Source organism: Ailuropoda melanoleuca, chromosome 20 (assembly GCF_002007445.2).
Source record: "Ailuropoda melanoleuca isolate Jingjing chromosome 20, ASM200744v2, whole genome shotgun sequence".
In the NCBI taxonomy this organism is placed as follows: Eukaryota; Metazoa; Chordata; class Mammalia; order Carnivora; family Ursidae; genus Ailuropoda; species Ailuropoda melanoleuca.
Window position 1 is genome coordinate 7,904,440 of NC_048237.1, and position 19,990 is coordinate 7,924,429.

General features: G+C 35.9%; 1 long non-coding RNA gene across 1 annotated transcript in view; it reads right to left on the bottom strand.

Annotated features, from left to right (window-relative positions):
- The window catches only part of LOC117797221, a 58,586-nt gene that overhangs the window by 28,289 nt on the left and 10,307 nt on the right, over window positions 1-19,990 (bottom strand). Inside the window, exon 3 of the long non-coding RNA XR_004622136.1 lies at window positions 3,766-3,876. This is a non-coding gene — a long non-coding RNA (uncharacterized LOC117797221). The remainder of the gene's footprint in view (window positions 1-3,765; window positions 3,877-19,990) is intronic.

Below are 19,990 nucleotides of genomic sequence, written 5' to 3' on the forward strand. Positions count from 1 at the left end.
AAAAAAAAAAAAGAAAGAAAAGGGGGCTCAGCCATACTGAAGACCTCAGAAGAGATCCAATAAAATAAGATCTAATTAAAGCAAAAAGATTCATTTGTGACCTGAAGCAAATAATTCAAAATAGTGTGACAGAGGAAGAACCCAAAGAAGAATGGTTTTATTCACCATGCATATTATTTTTGACTGTGTTCTACTCCAGGAACGTAAGCTGCTCTAGGGCAAGGATTCTTATTTGTTCATTGATGTATGCTATTGCCTGGTACACAGTAGGCATTCAAACATATTGGTGAATTGGGGTGCTTGGGTGGCTCACTCAGTTAAACATCCCACTCTTGGTTTTGGCTCAGGTCATGATCTCAGGGTTGTGAGATCCAGCCCATGTTGGGCTCTGTGCTCAGCGCGGAGTCGGCCTGAAGATTCTCTCCCCCTGCACTCTCCCTTTCTCTCCTGAATAAATGGATAAATCTTTTTAAAAATATATATGTTGAATTAAGAAATAAAATAATTCCTGTCAGTTATTTTAAAAACAGCCCATGTTGTAATACAATTGTTGCACTACAAAAAAGTGCCTTTATCCAAAATACTCATTTTTTTAAACAGAAGCTTTCTGCTAAATATTTAGCCAGAAAATACCATAAACAAGGCGATTTTTCTAAAATTTTCTTTATTAGGTCATAGCATATTTTACACTTGTCTGCTAAAAGCTGTATGACTTAACCTCTGATTTAGACTCACAAAAATTAATCTCTATAATTTTGACAAACAGCATTAATTTTTAAAAGATAAAGGATAAACCAATATTAAGTATGATGTCTTTCTTTGTTTACTTCTGTATTTCAAGTGCTCAGAAAATACCTGGCACATAGTAGGTGTTCATTTTTCTTTTTCTTCTTTTTCAATGGAATATTACTCACCCATAAAAAAGAATGAAATCTTGCCATTTGCAACAACATGGATAAAGCTAGACAGTATTATGCTAAATGAAAGAAGTCAGTCAGAGAAAGACAAATACCATATGATGTCATTCATATGTAGAATTTAAGAAACAAACAAATGAGCAAAGGGGGAAGAAAAACCAGAGAGGGAGGCAAACTAAGAAACAGACTCTTAACTGTAGAGAACACATTGATGGTAACCAGAGGGGCGGTGGGTCGGGGGACAGCGTAAACAGGCGACGGGATTAAGGAGGGCACTTGTTAATGAGCACAGGTTATTGTATGGAAGCACTGAATTATTATATTGTACACCTGAAATGAATAGTACATTATATGTTAACTAACTTGAATTTAAATAAAAACTTTAGAAAAAATATTCTAAAGTACTCATTTTCTTCTTTTTTTTTTTTTTAAGATTTTACTTATTCATTTGAGAGAGAAAGAGAGACAGAGCACAAGCAGGAGAGGCAGAGGCGGAGGGAGAGGGAGAAGCAGACTCCCTGCTGAGGAGGGAGCCCACCTGGGGGCTCGATCCCAGCACCCTGGGATCATGACCTGCACTGAAGGCACGCACTTAACTGACTGAGCCACCCAGGCGCCCCATAAAGTACTAGTTTTCACTAAGAAAAAAAAAATGGAACTAAGACTACAGAATTCCAAACTAGCAACAACACACTTTTTTTTTTTTCCAGGAAAAACATCCAATAATAAATATCACCAATTAAGTTCAGCATTAGTTACATTTAACTTTTTATCAAGAGGAATGGCTATCTTTTCTAGCACACCCAAAACTGTAGTTACCCTATACATTTTTCTCACTTTTGCTGCTTATTGTATTAAACTTTAAAATTTAGAAGTGAAGTTTCCGATTAAAAAAAAAAGTGAACTCTTGAAGTGATAAAGAACAAAAGGATGCCAAAGTCAAATCTTGGTTGAAGATTAGGTTATCAATATTCCTTATGACAATAATGAAACATAAAGTCAAATATTTTATAGAAATGGGGGGGAAGAAATAGAATGTAAAACTTCCAAACCACTAAGAGATTTTTTTAAACAAGCAAAGTCAACATGATCATTCCATAGATATCAAAATTAAATAAATGCAAATAACAGGAAGAAAAGAAAGCAAAAAATAAGATGTTAAAAATAACATATATCAGAGGTCATAATAAAATGAATGGACTAAAAAGCCCCTTCTAAAAACCAAACATCCAGTTCGAATAAACAAAAAGGAAAATCCATAAATGCTGATTTTTAGGGACATAGTTAAAGTAAAATGACACAGAAGAATTGAAAATAAACAGAAAAGTACAAAGATATCAGAAATAAAAATAAAGCAAACTTGAAAATAATATATAAGTAAGTGTCCTGGCAGAAAGTTTTTAGCACATTCAGTTCAGATAACTTGAAGAGAGTTTAATAAAATAAACTATCAACAAAGGATGGGTAGGGTTTAGGAAAATCACCACCAGTTATAGCAGGAAATTATTACCATCTCTAGGTCTCAGTGGGTAAAGGGAGAAAGCTTATTACCAGAAGCCAGAGGCTATCTGACAGAAGCTGTGATTTTGTTCCAAACCTATAGTCATATGGCAAGTCCACATGAAGGAAGCAAAGAATAGGTATCCCAAATTCATTCTGCTCCCTGCCTGGGAGGTCCTGCCAGTGCTCCTGCCGGCCTAACCCACCTAGAAGCCAGGGGGCAAGGGTATCTCTTGATGTGCTTGGTCCATATAAATTAGCATCTAGAAGCAGACAATAGTAAAGAGTGGAGGCTGGATCTGGGAGGAAAGCTCAGATTTTCAGCAGGAATTGTCATAAAAGATAAGTAGAATTCAACTTAAAATCATTAAATGCAGAAAAGTGGGGGTGGATGTTTTATAAGCGTTAAAAATTTCAAAGATACATAGGAAGGAGCTTTTATGTACCAATAAATGTATCATTAAAATATATAAAATAAAAAATGTCAACAATATAAGAATAATTTGATCAAACTCTGGCTGTGGAGTGACATAGCTTAAAATTTGACATAACCAGAACTGACGGAATGATTGACAAATGTGCTTGGTAAATATATACAGAGAGCTTTGCACTTAACTGAGAAACATATTTTTTCTAAAGACTCAGAAAAAATTAGTCATCCACTAAGAAATAAAATAAGCCTCAGTAATTTCCAAAAGAGAACATTTATAGAAACATTCTCTGACCACAATTCAATAACTAGAATTTACTAAGCACTAATTTTGCATTCTAGTATAATTCACATATGACTATAAGGAATGTGTTGTTATTACCTTCATTTCAGAAATGATGAAATCCTAAAACTCAAGGAAAAACATACTGATTTTAAACTGCTGTGGAGGTAGTAAATAAAACCAAATATCAGCTATATATATTCTTACAACAGAATGAAGTGATAAAGATAATGAGGGGGAAAAAGATAGCACCAGAAGATAGTATGCATGATATATATTATAGCTACAGATTATGTATGTATATATGTAAGTATATATATATATGTATATATATATGCATATGTGTGGAGGAGATTATATATATATATAATCAGAAAAATGAAACAGAAGGAAAAATCAAATAAAAAAAGGAATTTTTCTTAAGACTCAATTATTCAGATTGCAAGAATACCAGGCAAAACGAAAGGAGAAACATGACTAAACACATCTTGTAAAAATTTTCTTTCTATTTCAAAGGTTGTTAACCTTGTTAACCACAAGTCTGAAGCTATAAAAACCTAATAATAATCATAAATACATCTAATATTTAAGCAGGTAGGAAAGATCTCAACTGGAAAGAAAACTTAAAAGTTTACCTTCTACCCATCGTCTGAGTACTTTCTCTTCTGGGCAAACCCACCCATGCACTATGATCATGGCTTTCTTGTGATTTCCTTTCAGTTGCTTTCAAGCACCAATGTCAAGGGCTGTAAACAAAATCACTTGAGGTCAGTTACAATCTCTCTCTATATTTTTATTAGATATCTTTCAAAATGCATTGATACAGAAATTGATGACTTAGATCCTTCTGAAATTTATGTTTGGAAATAAATTACAGAACAATGATCCAGTTTATGTTGAAAGAAAGAAAACCTATGCATTTGTGTGTGTGTGCGCACGTGCGTGTGTGCACATAAACAAACAGAATGAAACTGGAAGGACGCAAGCATACAATTAAGAGTGGTTACCAGAAGGATACTCAAAACTTCATGAAAATCCAACTATTGAGCTGAAGAATATTCCTAGCCTCACCCAGGACAACAGGCACAGATCCATGTTCAGCAACCAACATAATTATGCTTAAGTGAAAAAAAAGTCCAAATGTACAAGCAACTGTATTCAAACCAGGGTAACTTCATCTGAGGCCATTTCACTGTATAGATGAATTAAGTGGAAAATATTATTTAAAAGACCACCACATTCTCCAGGCATGTTTATTTTATTTTTATTTATTTGAGAGGGGGGAGCAGGCAGAGAAGCAGAGGGTGAGGGATAAGCAGACTCCTTGCTGAGCATGGAGCCTCACACGGGGCTTGATCCCACAACTCTGAGATCACGACCCAGGCCAAAATCAGGAGTCAGACACTTAACCGACTAAGCCACCAAGGTGCCCCTCCAGACATGTTTCTGGGCTTAAGTTCACTAAAATATCTTCAGAGATATATAAACATCTCTTTAAAATTTTGAAAATTTTGTTGCAACCTTTTTGCCATGTCCATACATTTGTGGTTCAATCAGCAGTAGCAAGTGTTCTGATTCCCCGTGGCTCCTTAAGACAGCCCACTGAGTTGAGAGAGTTGTTATTTCTGAGTTCCTGCAGTTCACATTGCTATCTAGAAAGTGATACATGTAAACAATCACATCTTATTCACTTTGAACCCATTCATAAAAACAGCATTTGCCTGATATATAGCCTACTTTTACAATTTTGTGTTTGAGTTGTGCTATCAATGCATTTACTATGATTGAATGTCTTACTCATTGTTCCATAAATTCCTTGAGGATAAGGATCAAATTTTATTCATTGCTGCATCCTAGTACCTAAGATCTGCCTACCTATGGCTAGCATAGAAAAATAGAAAATAAATATTTTATGGATACATGGAATGATGAATGGCTGGCTGGCTGGATGGATGGATAGATGGCTATATTCATGTACAACCTTCAGCTTTATTTCATCAGAAGAATTTTGTGTATAGGATTTCTAGAGAGGGAGTTTGTATGTTGCCTTTGTTAACTATTAGGCATTGTTCTGACTTTGCAGTGTTGATATGCTGTAATAAGCAGTTTTTAAATCTCCCCACCCCCCCAAAAGGTTAATCCAAGTGATTAACAAGTAACCTTACATGAAAAATAATGTATATTTCTATTTTTCTGGTTAACCATTTTCATTGGTTTTTACAATTCCTCTTTTCTTTCTTCTCCAAAAGATTATTTCTCAATCTTTTTTATCAAGGGTCATCAAACAATACTAAGATTTTATTTCAAAATGTATTCTAAGATACATTTTAAACTCCTCTAACCAACATTTCTACTAAGAGATAGTGCCTGGCATAATGTATCTTTATTTGACCAATTCAAGATTGACAGTCTCCACAAAGTGATAGAGAAACTCCTCTAAAGCCTGTCACTCTTAAGAAGACTTTACCAAAAACCTAAAACCATTTTTACTGTATTTGTGTGTCATCAGCCCAGCTGCAGGTTAATCATCCTATGAAAGCTGTTGCTCACTGAATTAAACCAAAATGACATTAGTGAACAAAATTGAGCAAGCAAACCATAAAAATCGTGGAATGGAACAGATTATTTTCATTGTGTTCTCAATCTGAGAAAAGATGTTAGAGAAGAAGTTACATTAAAATTTTCACATTAAAAAAATCCACTCTGGCTACTTTCCTGTTTTCTTTTGGTCAAATGGTTTTAAATTGCCATTAAAAATCAGTAAAAGAATAATATGAAGGAAAATCTCAATCTAAACTCGGATCTGTGAAATTAGGCTCACTCTCTATTGAATACACCCTGCACCTGTTACATTTTGCCACTGGAACGGGATAAGCATTGTAACTAAATGGATTACGCTGCATTTTACTAAAAACAAATTACCCAATACTACCATTTATGAGTTAAGACTTCCTGTAAGAAAATAGTGCAGGAAAAAAGAGGGATTATTTCATATCTTTGAAGGGTGTTTTATCACACTGTGCAATTGCATGCAATTTAACACCTAAACTGCTTAAAGTGCAAATGATATCAACTAGTCCACCCTAAGGGCTTGGTAATAGTCCTGCGTTTGTGCTGCTAGAGCTGGTTTTGTCAGCACTTCCATTATAAGCCTGGTCTTTCAGGATTTTTTTCCACTCAACCATGAAAATTTGCTGTAGTTTACAACTTGGCATAGCAGGTTTTAGCTTAACAGCTCCTATTTTTCTTCCAGCTATTTTGTCCCAAAAGAAGTCAGCTGGCCATCTCTTTGTAAAGAAAAGAAGAAAAAGAATTTATGCTATAAATTATACAAAGTAAATTTCAAATTAACAGTTCATCTCGAGTTTTATCCAACCTCATTGGTGCCAAGGTAGTCTTGCCCCTACAGTCCCATCTCCGCAAGAGGCTCCTAAAATATTTGGGGAACAAGAATCACTCCTTTCCAAAGTAACTTCTGGCCTGACAAGTTTTCCTCAGTCCATAAATCCTGGGACTACACTGGAAATTTAGGGATGTGCTTCATAAATGGCCAGGTAAATCTCAAGAGAGTTAAAAGGGATAGGAGCAGAGACATGACAATTACATCTAGTTAACCACTTCCTGGAAGCATGCACATCATCCATCCCCGGAAGAAAGCACTGTTAGCCTTAGGCCATTGGAAGCAAGGTGTCCCAGCGCTGATGTTCCAACTTTTCTGCTTTCTCTCACTTCTCCTGTGGATGAAGAGCGTTTCTCAAACGCCTTTCTGGAGAAATTCTCCCCATTGCTCACAAGAAATAATTTCTCATCCACAACCTCTAGTTTTCATAAAGAAAACGACGTATTCGGTTCTTTTTTTGTCTTCTTGACAACCTAAAGCATAACTACACACGCAGTAGCCTAGCACCCCATCTGCAGACGAGGAGCTATGGTCTCTTTGGGGTGGCCCCTAGAGCACCATGTCACTTTCCCTTCTATCTCCTTGGGGACTTCCCTGCTTTTATTGTTCCCTTACATGATTGTATTCCAAAGCCTCTTTCTTTGTTACTCCTTCTGGTAAATTTATAAAACAAACTTCATCTTGAAAAACATTTAACTCTTCCCTCAATCCTCTGTAATCCTAAAGAAAAATGTGATATTTATTCCAGGTACTATACATAAGCATATTTATACATTTAATCCACCCAGAATTTTTATTTAAATATGCAGTGAGGTAGGGATCTAGGTTCATTTTCTTTCAAATGGTTACTAATTCTTCCCCAGCCATTTATTGAAAAAGCCTTACTTTCACTATCAATTTGAAATCCTACACACCTGCACATTTACTTAGACCAAACTGTATGTCTTCCAGGAAAGTTTTCAAGACACACACACACACATGCATGTATTATGTATATATACATAGAAATATATATCATTCTTATAAAATTTATTCTTATACATTTTATAGTTTTTGATGCAAAGATGATTAGAATCTTTGCTTATACTTTATTTTCTAACTAGTTTTCACCAGTATGAATAAAAAAGCTATTGAGTTTTCTGTATTGTGTATCCTTCAACTTTAGAAATGTTTGATAGGGTCTATCATATATTCTAACTAAATTCCATTTCACTTATCTTGTATACCAACTAAAAAAATTAGTATGTTTCATTTCCTCTTGATAAATTATTTCATTTGGGGGGGTAGATTAACCTTATTTCATTAGGTAGAACCTCCAGGTAAATAATAGTGAATATCTTGTCTTGATACAGAGTTAAAAAGGAAAGTATTCCATTTTTCATGATTTAATCCGATTTCAGATGTTTGATGTTTCTGATAAATATTTTATAACATTTGGGGTGTATCTATGATTCCTATTTTGCCTATAAGAAATTTATCAGAAATGACTGAATTTTGTCACATAGTTTTTGGGATCATTTTACATAATTCTATGGGGGGTTTTGCCATCAGTTTGTTACTATTACCACTAATTGCTAATGCTTATGAAGTTCTCACTATGTGCCAGGCATAAGGAAACATTTTATATGGATGAATTCACTGAAGTAAGTCATATCATTATCCCCAACTTTAAAATCAGGGAGCTGATACATAAAGAGTTCAAACAGATTTGAGTGAAATAATCAGGATTTACACTCAGCAGTCTAGATGCAAAGCCCACATTCATAACCACTACAAATTATTCCTCTCCCATTTTGATTTATTTCCTAGAATTTAGCAATCCTTGGATTCCTGGAATCAGTCTTATTTTTTTTTTTAAGTTTTCTTTCTTTATTTGAGAGAGAGAGTGAGACAGTGAGACACAGAATGACCAGGGGGAGGGGAAGAGGGGGAGGGAGAAGCCGACTCCCCGCTGAGCAGGGAGTCCAGCACTGGGCTCCATCCCAGGACCCTGGGACCACAACCTGAGCAAAGGCAGACGCTTAATCAACTGGGACACCTAGGTGTCCCTGGAATCAACCTTATGTTATCATTATGTATTACTAATAAAACAAATAATTTGTGATATAGTACAGAATATACTTGTATAACTTACATTATTAATCCTACATGAACAAATGAGATTGGTCTATAGAGTTTTGTATGAAAAATAAATGTAAGAGATTTTACTATTAGTGACATCTTACTTTTTCTAAAATGAATTCATCTTTTCTATGCTCAGAAATAGTTTAAACAACATAGATGTACTGGTTCCTTAGAAGTTAAATATAATGTACATATAAAATTATTTTGGCCCACAGCCTTATCTACTGGTTTAACACTGACCACATTTTAAATTTCTTCCAGTTAGTCTTCTGTTTTAATTTACTGCCATGTGTTTATAAGTATTTTTGTATAATACTGGCAAAATATTTATCATAATAATATAAATTTTTAAATTTAGATTATTGCAAATTTGCTTGCTCTCTCTCATTTATGTCAGGGATTTATACATTTTATTCAACAGTCTCAGGTGAAAACTTTTGGTTTTACTCATCATTTCTAATTTTTTCCCATTTTACTGTTCAATCCTTTCTCTTTATTGAGGTCAAAACACTTAACATGAGATCAACCCTTCCGGTAAATTTTTAGGTGAACCACACAGGATTGCTAAGTATGGGTGCAATGCTGCAGAGTAGGTCTCTAGAATTTGTCTTTATCTACGTTGATGTGCCTTTCATTTTGTTGCTTTTCATCTTTTTCTATTTTTACAATGCCTATTTAATAATAAACTGTACGAGGCCATAGATCTTAAACACAGCCTGCACCATGGTCATGGGTTTTCATATATTCATGTTTATTTTCTTAAATTGCAAATCATTGCTTTAATTATGATTGGCTGTTCAGTACCTGTGCTATTTGGAATAGTTTTTTCTCAGGTACCTAATTCTTTTGTATCTTTTTATCCTTAGTTTCTTGTTTTATTTAATCATGTACGGCAAATATTCTGTAAAATGTACATGTTATGAATAATAATTTTAAGCTTTATTTGTAACCTTGTTTTGAATGAAAGTTTCTTTTCTTCTCACAAATGTTTTGTGAAAATAAAACCTCTGTACACTACAGAGAATACATATTCTGCCCTCCTCCCCTCACTCTCTCTCTTTCTGTCTTTTTCTCTATGTGTATCAGAGGGTATAATTAAGATTTTTTATTCATGTTAATCAAATCTTTTTTATCATTTTTATCATATTTATCATACTTCATCTAATTCATCTATTAAATTCTAAGATAATATATTAAAATCTTCCACTATGATTATGGTATTATAAACTCTCTTTTTATTTCTAAGGAATTATGAATATTCTACTGCTGGGTTGTTTGTAAGATGAACGTTAATGTTATTGTATCCTTCATTTAGTTTAATTCTATCCATACACAGATAAATTAGATAGATAGATAAGAAGGGCCTAAATGTATTTGTTAAAAATAATGAAGGTAACCATCAGAAAAATAGATTGCATAGTGCAATGAGGAATTCGGAAGACATCGCCATCAATTGAGCAAAGCAAGGAATGTGACAAGAGGAAAGTAGAAAGTGATACTGGAAGAGTAGCAAAGAATCATCATACAATTGTAACAAAACAGAACACAACAACAACAAAAGATGAAAGGAATGAAAATTTCAAGTATCCAGAATAATATGAATTGATTAAATTCTTATATATGAAAACAAGCCTCGTTGAATTAAGTCAAAAAACAAAATGGAGAGGGGTGCCTGGGTGGCTCAGTTGGTTAAGCAACCAATTCTTGATCTCAGCTCAGGTCTTGATCTCAGGGTCATGAGTTTATGCCCTGCAATGGGCTCCACTTTCCTGAATATGAGAGCCACATTTAAAACAAAATGGCAAAAAAGGATGTCAAGTTACATTACTTATCAACCTTTACATTTGCAGCATCCACCCCATTTAGTCTGTTCCCACTGATTTTATTACAGTAGTCTTTCTCCATTCTGATTTTGACTATAAAATAGCTCTTTAAGTGGGCTCCATACCCGCAAATTTGCTACCTCCAATTCCTCCACATGATAGCTTGAGCAATCTTTCTAAAATGCTCTCTCGGTTTCTCTCGATGTCTCTGACTGCGTTTCTCCCTAAGTCTCCAGTTTCATCACCCAGTGTGGGCCTGTGAATCTTTTTTTAGCCACAGTAAACTGCAGTTCTTAAAGTTCTCAATGTACCCTGTAGTATAGCATGTGTCTGAGTGTTATTGCTCAGTTAAAGCTCCACGAAAGCAGGGACTGTCTGTGCAGGCTCTCAATAAATATTTGTTCAGTAAATGAATGAGTGTGTGAATAAGTAAATGAACAAGGAAGGAGGGAATTGGTAAATGGATGAATAAACTCTATTCCCTTTTTTTGGACTTGCATTCCCATCAGCCTGTCCAATGCCTACACACATTTTTCAAGGCTTCTCGGAGAAGCTTATGACACTGTATGATATAATAACTTCTTTTGTAAACAATCCTACATAAAGTGGAAGTAACGCTTGATGTATTACCCAAAAATAACATCCTTTTATCAAGTGACTGGGGATTCATGTTCATGTCTCTCTCTGCCTTTATTCCCTTCCTATTATTTATCCAATGATCCCAGTTCTTTCCTCTTTTTTGTTTTGTTTTGTTTCACTCAATTTAGGATTTTTCTTTTTCTCAGTGACAAGTATTCCTCTTGTCTTCTAATAAGAAGTCAAGAGTTCAGCTTTCCAAGGCTCGGGAGAATGAGCTATATAGTCCCAGGAGATGACTCACAGAGAGAAAGGAGATCAGCCCACACACCTTCACCTACGCTTTCTCTGAGCTGACTCATGTCTCGGAAAGAATGGCACAGTGGAGAGGAAGGGCAGCGACAAACTTTCTTGGCCTCAGTTTCTTTTTGTGTAAAATGAGGATTTCAGATCTGATAATCCTGACAAAAGCTAATCTATGACCCAAAAGACTAGCACTTTGTACCAACTAATCCCAGTTCTATGCTAGATACCTAAAACACTGACAGTTCTTTCCTTTACATGACTTTTTTCCAAACCCTCCTATTACATCTCAAGAAGTGCGGGAGGGGCAAGTTTTAAACGAAACTGACTATGGAAATTAGGGTAATGAAGGAAACCCTCAGCCTCTCACTTTGGGGCCTATTGTGATTAGTCAAAGCAGGTGGGCCTAAAGCAGGCCAAGACCCAGCCCATCTCTATATACGCTTTTCTGTGTCTCCCAGACTAAAGGGCTCTAATCTGGAGTCGAAAACCTGACCAGTTTCCACATATAGTAATTTGTTCTCAATCTTTAAATAGCTCAAAATTGTGGTGTGCCTTGATTAATTGTGAGGTATGCCTCAAGTAATTTGTTGCGAATAATAAACTACCAAATTTTGCAAATAATTACCGTTTTAAATAAATTAGAACAGACTCAAAGTTACTCCTATCTACAATATCAGTCTCACCAACCTGTAATCCAATCTTTCCTGGAACAACAAGATGAAATTAGAACAAGAACATATAGAAAAATAAGCATGGGTTCTGCACGTAGACATCATTCCTTATCTCTGTTATAGGAAAGATACTGTTTAGGACTAATGTGTTAAATGATTAATTCAATCAACAGTCATTGATCTGAGAATGTGTGTATGGTAAATAGGGAGGATGATCTAGGTGTGGGGGAGTGGGGATAAGAAAGAAGTACTTTGATTAGCATAATTATATATAAGAGGGAGTATGAGAGGTAGGCTTAATTTATTACTCAACTCTTGTCAACCAAATACCCTTCAGAGGGTCTGTGTTATGACTTCTTGCAGTGTTTCTCAACCACAGCTACATATTAATACCACCTAGGAAACCTTTTAAAAGACATCCATGCCTAGGCCTCGACTTCCAGAGATCCAGTTTCAACTGGTTTCCCATTAATCCAGTGGTTCTCAAAGGTTAGCATACCTCAAAATCATCTGGACATCTTGTGAAAATACACACTTCTAGGGTCCATGTCTGGGGATTTTCAGTGGTCTGGGATGGAGGCTGAGAATTTATAAGTATTGCTGGTCAGTGAACCACATTTTAAGCAACATTATATTCAACCACGCCATAAAAAGTAGCAGAAGGTCATAACACCTTGGAAACCTATTAAAAACACAGTTTCTCAGACTTGTCTTGTTACAGGTAGGAGAGTCTGCCTTGTGTGAATGGAGGTTTCAGTTCTTGGATTCCGTGTAAAAGATTTACGTGAGGATCCAAGCTCAGATAAAGACAACTGGAGGGAAGGGAGCAAGCACAAAGCAGTTTATTAAGGACAGCAACTCTTAAGAAGGGGGAGTGGGCAGGCCCAGAAGTGGCAAAGGCACCAGGGTTAAGGGTGTCTTGTCTTTGTTGTTTGCATACGTTAGGGGTCATAGCTAGGGCGGTCTCCAACCGAGGTTGTTTCCAATCATCTAAAGGACTCCTTCTGCCCATTGGGAGGGGGAGTTTTTGGCTCTACAAGGTTCTTGCCAGAACTGTCATGGCCATCTTTGGGGGGGGGGTTGAAAACCACAATGTAAATTTATTATAATGAAGCTATAAGTTACCCTGGGAGCAGAGGTTAAAGAGGAGAGGGCGTGGCATGTTCTGCACCCGTGGCTCTTGGTCTTTCAGTCCCTGGCGTGCCAGAAGACCAGGATGGTAAAAGCCACAAAGTCAGATGTTGTGTCCTCAGGCTTCTAATGTGTCACCTATTTATCACCACCTTTGCCTCCCGCTGGGGTCTAACTAACTGCCTACTCTGTCATTCTCATGCAGATTTTGATCAGAATGTTTGGCATGGAACTGGGCAAGTTTAATTTTAACAGTTCCCCTCAATGAATCTTCTCACCAGGCTAGGCTGGCGATCCCTACCAACAAGAGAGCTCTGGCAGAGAGTGGAGACGGACAGTGGGGATGGTGTCTCAGACTTTAGACACCTGTGCTTCATGGACTGAAGCCGTGTGGCAAGGTGCCCTGTGTTATCAGTGTTTCCATATGGCGAGTGTCAGAACAGATCCCGTTCCACCGTAATCTGCTCTCCCTGCCTCTCCCTCCATGGCTTTCTAACCACACTGGCTTCGCGTCATGCCTAGGGCTTCCGTATCTTGGCCCAGCCTGCCTAACTCAGCTGATTCCTCTAGCACCTGCCCTGTTTTTCTTATTCTTATTCTTTCTTCCACCGCATTTCTCTCTAATAGATGTTTTATGTTACTACAACCACTGATTTCTCACCCTAGACTTTCCTTACACGAAAGGAATCTGGCTTTCATCCACATTACTCTATGAAATAAACTCAAGAACAGTTTTTCTTATATTTGAGATACATACCTTTTGGAACAGAATACTCTTTTAATTTATTGGCAGTGTTAAATTATTTGTATTTCCATGTTACTTAAATATGCATAAATGTAAATTTTACTTACACTGTGTAAATGTTATCAATTATGATGATATAATCATGAACGTATAAGTTAATATAAACTGGACAACCAATAAATGATAAATTAACAATATAAATATGTCAGATGATATATTTATTTCAGAAAATACTTAGTTGCGTTTACTGACATCATAATGTAGCATAACATACGCTTCTATATCTAATTTGCTTCCCTACCTTTGTATCAGTAACACTTACGCCTAGCTAAATAACCCAGTTTTAGAAAATATATGAGTAATAGTAAATCTTTGAATTGTGGCTCATGATAATCAGAACTTATACTTAAACCTAAACTCTTTGAGGGAGCAATCTTAAAATGTCAATTTTAATTATATGTCCCTTGAGAACTCTCTAAATTTGTCTTCTTTGCTTAAAGATAAATTTAGTTCCACTATATTGTTGTTATCTATGTTAAATGCCTAACGAAGAAACAAATTTTCTTCATTAAGATATACAGATTTAGTATTGCTGTTAATGATTGATACGAACAAAGACGGAATCCACACAACGCAGCTCAAAAGTGAACGTGAGATGACCTGGTACTGCTCTGCTTCTTTTGAGCTCAGGTGCCTATACTTCCAAGTGCACGTCCTGCCGTACCTCTCCCAGCACCTCTCCGCGAGGACGGTAAAACCGTCCTCCATACGGCGCACACTCATGGACATGATCCGCCCTTCACTTCCCACACACCATGTATATTTTAGAAGCAAACATGAACACCAGTTCTGTAGCAAGTGTGCACTCAATAAAATGATTTATGTGTATATTATTTTTTTAAATTTTCAAGTAAAATGAAAATATAGAATTTAAGTTTTTTTCATCATCACTTCACAGACCCCAAGGCAATGTATATTTTAGAAGCAAACATGAACACCAGTTCTGTAGCAAGTGTGCACTCAATAAAATGATTTATGTGTATATTATTTTTTTAAATTTTCAAGTAAAATGAAAATATAGAATTTAAGTTTTTTTCATCATCACTTCACAGACCCCAAGGCAATAGCTATGAATTCCAGGACTGCCCAGAGGGGAGTTTGAAAAAACTACTTGAGAATAATGGTTCTCATTGGAGTGGAGGAGTTACTTGACCGCCTCATGCACTGGATCTGAATAACTTGGAATATTTTAAGCAACCCATGTCCTACTATGAGATTCTGATACAAGATACTGCTTTTGATAATTTTCTTTTTTTTTTAAGATTTTATTTATTTATTTGACAGAGACAGTGAGCAAGAGAGGGAACACAAGCAGGGGGAGTGGGAGAGGAAGAAGCAGGCTCACAGCAGAAGAGCCTGATGTGGGGCTCGAGCCCCAGAATGCCAGGATCATGCCCTGAGCCAAAGGCAGACGCTTAACGACTGTGCCACCCNGAGACAGTGAGCAAGAGAGGGAACACAAGCAGGGGGAGTGGGAGAGGAAGAAGCAGGCTCCCAGCAGAGGAGCCTGATGTGGGGCTCGAGCCCCAGAATGCCAGGATCATGCCCTGAGCCAAAGGCAGACGCTTAACGACTGTGCCACCCAGGCGCCCCAGCTTTTGATAATTTTCTGCCCTGACAATGCATTGTTGCTGATGGGAGTGGTTATATATCTTGTGTTATAAAGAGAAAAAGAAGCTTAAGAATCAGTATGTTCAAAAACCACCAAATATCTCTCTAAGATAAAAATCAGATGCTTTTCTTCAATTGTAATCCTTATCTCTCAGAGCCAGGGGATATCTACTATCCCTTTCTTTAACCTCTGTCCTATAATTCTTAAACATTTTTTTATTGCCTACACTTCTGCTTATTTGTGCCTAATCTTCTTTTTCATGGGCTCCTCTTCCTCTTCTTTGCAGGTTTTTTTTTTTTTTAAGAGTTACTTATTTATTTTAGAGAGAGTGAGAGAGAGGGGGGCAGTGTGAACAGGGGGAGGGACAGAGGGGAAGAGAGAGAGAGAGAGAGAATCCTCAAGCTGTCTCCCCACTGAGCATGGAGCCTAATGTGGGGCTCAACCCCAGGACCCTGAGATCATGCCCGTGCTGAAGTCAAGAGCTGGCCACTTAGTAGACTGAGCCACCCAGGCACCCTTCTTCTCTGCTCTTAAATGTATGTGCCCTGAAAAGTTATTTTCTAATGTCTACAGTTCCATTCTTAGCAACCATTCCCACTTCCATAAAATACTCAGAAGACTGCTTTTAATTTTCATATTATTAGTCATAGGAATAAAAGTTCCAAGAATTAAGTAAATGCGTTTGTCAAATATAGATTTAAATAATCCCACTTCTGTACAATTACAAAAATAAGTCAATACTTTCAAGAAGTAGCCAAACGTTGGAAAAACAAATTCAAATTATAACCAGAAATTTCAATCCATACTTATTTCAGCACAAGAAAAAGTTTCATTAAGGGCAAGTGGCATAAAAAAAATCCTTTATAGAATATAGTACCTGATTAATTCAATTTAGAATTTAAAGTACTTTAAACTCATATTTTTTTAAATTTAACCAACTGCTAGTCAGAGAAAAAAAAATCAAGAAAAGAACTTCTGGTTTCAAATATGTTCTTAATGAATAGGATTTGATATCTGGCCCATAGCTTAAAATACAAAAATAATGATATTTGGATTGAGATGAAAACGAGAATAGAGAGACAAGAAGGTCTTTTCTGGAAGACTATCCAGCCTGATTGGGAGGGCTTTATGTCCAACATAGATGGAAGGAAGGAAAGAATGATAAAAAAAAATAATAACTTGAGATGTCAGTTTCACTGTAGGAATTTAGGAATATATATTAGGTATATTTATATAGAGGTATATTTATTATAGAGAAGACGACTCTGTGACTCATAAGACATAACACTTGAAAAGGATCTAATACCTCTACATTCATTTAATCTTTGCAATCTAGTTTTGGCTACTACACACACTGACTTCTCTGGACTTTAGTTTCCTTATTAATAAAATGAAGTGTTTGGGTTAGACCAGATTATGAATTACGCTGCAGTGATAATTTAATTCCCAATTATCAGTGGCCTAACACAACAAATGTTAGATCTTGCACATGTTCATGNATGACTTCTCTGGACTTAATTTCCTTATTAATAAAATGAAGTGTTTGGGTTAGACCAGATTATGAATTACACTGCAGTGATAATTTAATTCCCAATTATCAGTGGCCTAACACAACAAATGTTAGATCTTGCACATGTTCATGCTGGCCTGCAAGGAATCTGTTCCACTTAGTCATTCGACCACCCATATGATGGAGACCTCATTATGTTGAGACACCACCATCTCAGGACCAGGCTTCATGGGGTACCCCGGTAGGGAAGATATTGATGATGGGGGCATACAGCTTTTAATGCTCTCAGGCAAAAAGTGATACACAACATTCCCACCAAAGCCATTGATCAGAACCACTCTCATGGTCCAAATTAAACACCAAGGTGTCTGAGAAATATGAAGGAGCACATGGACAATTTTGTAATCATTTCTAGATCTGCCAATATCTCAAACTTCTCAACAGAAGTCCTAAAATCTATGGTTATCNGCTGGCCTGCAAGGAATCTGTTCCACTTAGTCATTCGACCACCCATATGATGGAGACCTCATTATGTTGAGACACCACCATCTCAGGACCAGGCTTCATGGGGTACCCCGGTAGGGAAGATATTGATGATGGGGGCATACAGCTTTTAATGCTCTCAGGCAAAAAGTGATACACAACATTCCCACCAAAGCCATTGATCAGAACCACTCTCATGGTCCAAATTAAACACCAAGGTGTCTGAGAAATATGAAGGAGCACATGGACAATTTTGTAATCATTTCTAGATCTGCCAATATCTCAAACTTCTCAACAGAAGTCCTAAAATCTATGGTTATCTAATTATAAAGTCTGGTATTATACTATCTTCTACTTACCAGGCAATTTATGTTAAATATGTTAAAATACACTATGTTAAAATACATATGTTAAAATACACTACCTACAATATGAAAATTTAATACCTAAAACAGTACAAACCTACAATCACTAAAGTTGGCAATATTACCCCAATTTCACAGATGAAAACAGATATAGAAAATAACAATTCTTAATAACTGTTGGAGTTGAGTTTTAAATCCAGGGCTGTTAAATTCAAATAAACAGGAAGGCTGTTTCCCCATGTCTCACTGTTGTCCCTGAATATGGTATAATGAAAATGGCTTTTGAAAGCTTGTGCTTTGGCATAAGTAGGAAAACAAATCTGAAATTTGTTTTAATTATGTTAAAATGCCTAAAGGAAATTGTATGTTTATTTGTAATAAGACTGCAGGTTATCTAAAGTGTCACAATTCTTTTTTTCTTTCTTTCTTTTTTTTTTTTTTTTTTAAGATTTACTTATTTATTTGAGAGAGAGAGAGAGCATGAGCAGGAGGGGTAGAGGGAGACGGAGAGAGAATCTCAAGCAGACTCCCTGCCGAGGACAGAGCCCAACACAGGGCTTGATCTCAAGACACTGAGATTAGGACCTGAGCTGAAACCAAGAGTCAGTCACGCAACATACTGTACAACCCAGGTGCCCCTAAAATGGCACATTCCTTTACTTTTGATTGAAATTATATAAAATCATATACTAACAGGTACGTTCTAATGCACATTAAATACTCATATAGCCCATTATAGATCTTTGATGAATAAAAAGAAAATACAACAAAATATTGGATCAATTGGATAAAAATCGAATCCTCCATGACACAAATTGGATGTTAGAGTGATAGACTAGATGATCATGAAGAGATTTATAGATGTAGCTTTCCCAGATCATATTGCATACATTGTTGCTCCCATATTTGCAACTTCTTTGTTCTCGCCAATTGAATATATACATATCATCACATTAGCTCTCCTGATGTTTTGTTTATATGGCACCAACTCTGTAGTTATTTGGAAACCCCAGGTGATTGAATGAAGTTTTCCCTTTGTATTTGAAGGTTTGACATCAATTAATGCAACAAGAAAGTCATTAATTTAATTAATAATCACTGAAAATTCTCCCTTGCCCTGCCACTTGTACATTTATCCTCAATTACAGAGATGCTTTCATTTATTCATTTAGCTATATTCATTGAGTACCTACTGTATTCTCAGCACCATGCTGGGCTGGGATTGTAAAGATAGATGACAAAGGCCTTGCTCTTAAAGAGTTCAAGATATTATGACTAAAAATATCTTAACATGTGTTGCAGTTTCTTTCTTTCCCCTTAAGTGGGCCCCAGCACACTCTCTTTCTAGCAATTTACTTTACCTATTTCTTAATGAAACTAAGCTTTTCATTATTTTATTAAGGCATTTATGCTTGTATTGTCTAAATGGCACCTGTTTTCAAAATACTTAGGAATATTAATTAGCTTGTTTTTCAGCACAAAAGATAAAATCATGTTTTAAAAATGTAATTACCTTTTATCAGTTGTAGTAATAACATTTATTTTACATATTTGTCTTCCAATAGTATACAAACAAATACTAGAAACAAAATATGTGTGATTTTTTTAAAAGCTAGTAAAATATTTTTAGGATCTCAGTATTTGGGAGAAATGAGTCACTCACATTGAATACTTAAAAGTATATAGTACCTTTCATCTGACAGAAACACCTGAAAAAGAACAGCCAACTTCCTAGAGCAGAATTAATATAGAATAAAAACTTTAGAGACTTTCTTTTTCTCCCTTTAAATTTTTATTAATTAATTATTCTTAGTTTGCTTTTGGGAGTTGGAAAGGCTTTCAGTGTTTTCCAATATAGAAAAACGTACTGAGTTAATCCATAAATGCCCTCTTGTGACAGTCTCCAAAAATGCAACTGCCTTTTCCCCTATTTGTTTTGCTTTGTTTCTCCTAAAATGTCCAAACTGTAACAGATTTAATAAAAAATCATCAGTTTTATATTTTATCTAATAAAATTACCATCTCTTTTTTAATAAGCTATGTGACGTTTTGAA